The sequence below is a fragment of the Nicotiana attenuata genome, chromosome 7, assembly GCF_001879085.1.
Source record: "Nicotiana attenuata strain UT chromosome 7, NIATTr2, whole genome shotgun sequence".
NCBI lineage: Eukaryota > Viridiplantae > Streptophyta > Magnoliopsida > Solanales > Solanaceae > Nicotiana > Nicotiana attenuata.
Genome location: NC_031995.1, coordinates 30,284,336 through 30,288,718, shown reverse-complemented (window position 1 = coordinate 30,288,718; position 4,383 = coordinate 30,284,336). Strand labels below are relative to the sequence as shown.

General features: G+C 35.8%; 1 long non-coding RNA gene across 1 annotated transcript; it reads left to right on the top strand.

Moving 5' to 3' along the window:
- On the top strand, positions 1,735 to 3,306 carry LOC109230438. Its single transcript, XR_002068637.1, has 3 exons — positions 1,735 to 1,847; positions 2,481 to 2,597; positions 3,276 to 3,306. It is a non-coding gene; the product is annotated as an uncharacterized LOC109230438 (long non-coding RNA).

Below are 4,383 nucleotides of genomic sequence, written 5' to 3'. Positions count from 1 at the left end.
AAAAATATCATTTAATGTGTTTATAACAGAATAACATAGCTGAGTTTTGAAAATAGTAAAAGTATAGTATGACTGAGCACCAGTACGAAATTAAACAATGAGGAAAATTTTCATTTAAAATCCCATAAGGGTTCAAACAGTTGGCACGAAGCCCAAATACGGCGTTTAGCCCAAATATATAATGATATCAAACAGTTAGCTATTAAATACACAGTAAAATAGTCATACAGGATGGACTAAGTCACAATCCCCAATGGTGCTCTACCCCACGCTCGTCATCTAGCGTGTGAGTTACCTCAACATAGTCGTACGTTGTGTAATCCGGGGTTTCATACCCTCAAAACAACATTTAAAATCATTACTCACCTCGATCCGATCCAAGCTCTCGCCCGCGATGTCTTTGCCCTCATGATTCGACCTCCGGATACTCCAAATCTAGCCACAATCAGTACATAACCATTAAAATATGCTAAATGAACAAAGCCCACTCGAAAATTTCCAATTTACATCAAAAATCTCGAAATTGCTCGAACCCGGCCCCCCGGGCCCACGTTTTGGAATCCGATAAAAATCACATCAATAAAATCCTCATCCTCTCACGATTTTATAGATATCAAGAACATCAAAATCGAACCAAATGGGCCCTCAAATCCCAAATTCTAGGTCTCCAATTACAAGCCCTAGTTCCTCAATACTAGGCTTAAATTCCATAATTAATTAGGTAGAACTCACATAAGAATCGAGTATTGAGTTCAAAAATCTTACCTTCAGGTGATTCCCCTTGAATCCCTCTTCAATCCTCTCCAAAGAGCTTCAAAATCGACCAACAATGGAGGAACTTAGCCTCAAATTCGCGGAAGTGAGCTTTTAAAACATTTTGCCCAGCTATTAAACTTCCTTCACTGCGATCGCGGATAAAGCCAGCGATCGCGAAGCACAAAATGCTGACTCCCCCATTTAACCTTACGCGATCGCACAAAACAACAGGCGATCGCGAAGCCTTAGCACTCAAACCTATGCGATCACAACTGGGATCACGCGAACGCGAAGATACACCACACAGACCTACGCGATCGCAATTGTTACATCCCGTACTTTAATATTAGGATAAGTCGTAGTAATTCATATGAGCTTGAAGGGATTAAGACAATTCATGAGATTATAGAGGATTTGTGACTATGTTATTATAAGACCAGTAAGTTACCAACCTTGATACCGTTAGATATTATATTAGTGCGGTATTTTCTTTTAAGTGGAGTATTTTAGTAAAAGTTTTATAAGTATAATTTTGAATAGTTACAATTATTACTATTTTCAGATATGGTAAATTATACTCATAATATAAGAAAGTTTATGAGAATTTTCTTTATTGTAAAGATATAAATTATTTTCGCACAAGAAAAGAAGGCTATCTTTTTACCATTTTAAGAATTAAGCATACGTAAATTTTTCCTCTTTATATGAGATTAGGAAATTTATAAGTTGAGAAAATGTATGTATTTTTACATGGATATTTTAATAAAATAATAGTGTGTATCTATTTTATGTGGTATATGACCATGATAGTATAATGTATGAAGTGCTTTAAAAATAAGTAGAATTTTAAGTAATTTAAAATAATTCTTAATGATATGGGTAATTGATAATTATCTAAAATATTTAGATAAGACCAGTACGTGACAGCTCCATATGGTCCTTTAGAATGACTCATACATTATAAAGCCCGGTGTCAAATTACTAGGACATATGAAAAGCTATATCGCAGTTGTTTTCCTCATTTTTTTAGTTTCTGATAACAAGATTCAAGATGGAAGTTTGGAAAAATCTTTTCAATTGCTAGGCAAAAGGTATACTACTGATTCAATTTTAAATGATGTTGTTAACCTTTTCTTTATGTTGGCAAAGAGGGAATTTGTATATATTTATAGCCTTGCTTCCGATATGTATTACTACTATTACACTTATGAGGAAAATCACAGAACGGCGAGGCATATTAATTTTGATCTTTCTTGATCTAATACCTCTAGTATAGGATATATATATTAATAGAAAGTTGTTTTGTAGTAGTTGAACTAACTTCAGTTATTGGGTTTGGATAAATTTGAGGCAAACTAGAGTATTAAACTAAGGAGGTCATGTGAGGTTTTGTATATCAGGCAGATAAGTTCCCTCCACCGTAGTGCAGGTTTGATAATTTCACAGGCTATGGCTATTAAGATGGAATTGTAGTTGTTTGTACCGAGTGAATCGACAAATATGCATCATTTTATGATTTGATAAATAGAAGTTGATGCTGTATAGAAGTGAGTCTTGTAGTACCTTTATTTTCTAATGTAATTGGATAATTTTGTTTAGAATGAGAAAACCTTTCTTTCTAGATATGAATAGTATTTTTGTGCCCATGAACAATACTTTGAAGCGGGATGTTATGATAACTCTTTAAATCATTATAGATAATATAAACAAGTATACCTATGTAGGAAGGTCTGTGTTGTATTGGAAGCTGGTATGTGAAAAGAGTGGTCTAATCCATTGCTTTCGACTGATCCCCATAACAGACCGTGGCTCGATTTTGGACTAAATATGTTGACAATAAGGTATGTTAAGGCTTTTCCGTCATTCTTTTGGCATGATCTAAAGTGAAACGAACATAAACGATACGCTATTTCATAATGAATCTACTCCTAGCAACTAAGGTTGTCCATGTTATTCTTTCCTTACAAAATTATTCCAAAAAAGTATATATGATCCTTGAATCCTAGTGAAGTTCATATTGATGGTATGATGTCCATAATGTTAATCGATGGTGCAATGACCTTATGTCACTCCAAAAGGTTTAGAACGTGACTCCATGAGTCCAGCATGTATTATATATGTATCTACTTTACTCTACCGAGCCGCGCTATAGTCGGCCGGGTATGGCACCTATTGTGCAACCACTGATCAGTTGGGTTTACCGAGCTCCACGTGGTCGGTTATGATTCTACCGAGCCTTATGATGGCCGGGTACGTTTTTACTGAGTCCTCTTTGAGGCCGGGTATGATATGATGATGATGATGCCCACAGAGGCGTATGTTTTTAAAAGCTTATGTATATATATGTATTATGCATTTCATGTCAGTAGCCCCCAGAGGCACTCAGATGTTACAGGTTGTATCTCCTCTATCTCTCTTTACGTTACTGTTCTTGTTTATGCTTTCCTGCCTTACATACTCGGTACTTTATTCGTATTGACGTCCCTTTTGCCTGGGGACGCTGCATTTCATGCCCGCAGGTCCCGATAGACAGGTTGACATTCCTCCAAGTAGGCTATCAGCTCAGCGGAAGTGTTGGTGCACTCCACTTGCTCCGGAGTTGCCTATTTGGTCAGTATGCTTTGGATAGGTATTGATTGGTATGGCGGGGCCCTGTCCCGACCTTTATGATTTTATGTACTCTTAGAGGCTTGTAGACAGGTGTCAGGTGTATGGATACTTGTATGGCCTTGTCGGCCTATGTTTTGAGTTTACAAATGGTCATGTCAGCCTTATAGGCCCGTATGTCATATGTATAAGTTTGTATATCATGTTGGGTCATCATATGTTGAGTAATCCCTTATGTTTTATTCTTGTTATTTCATGACGGGTTTTCTGGCTCATTTACTCATGATAGTATGACAAGAAAGATATGTTACGTTGGTACTCGGTTGAGTAAGGCACCGGGTGCCTGTCGCGGCCCTTTAGTTTGGGTCGTGACAGCAACCCACTCCACGCGATCGCGTAAGGCAACTCTGCCTCAGCCCTCAACTAAGTCTACGCGATCGCAATCCTATTTACGCGATCGCATAGAACAAAAGGTCTGCAACAGACCTAAAGCAAAATCTGCAACATCCGTTTAACCACCCCAAACTCACCCGAGGCCCCTCGGTGTGAACACCTAATTTTTGACCACAGGCAAATTCTATTCTATTTTAATGTAAATATTTCTTTAAGGTCTAATCTTGATACTTTAAATTTTTATCTCATTTTTTCATTGGTTTTATTTGAGAAAATTAAAAAAAAACTAAAAAAAATATATTTACATGCTTATATTATAAATTTTGTTCCTATTTATAAAGAGAAAAGAAAATTTACAAAAAATATATGATTTCTTTTAATTAGAATAATAATAAATAAGTTAGTTTAGCTTTAGTATATTTTGGGTGTCATTTAATTATAGTGTAAATATTTAGTTTGCCTATATTATTTTAGTCTAAATATTAGGTAGTTAATTTTCTTATCTCTATATTTTATCTTTTAAAGAGCAAAAAGAAGAAGAAAAAAATAAAATAAACCAAAAGATTAACTAATCACTACCTCAGGTCCTAACCTCCATTTTCCCAATTCTTTCAACCCCCCACACAC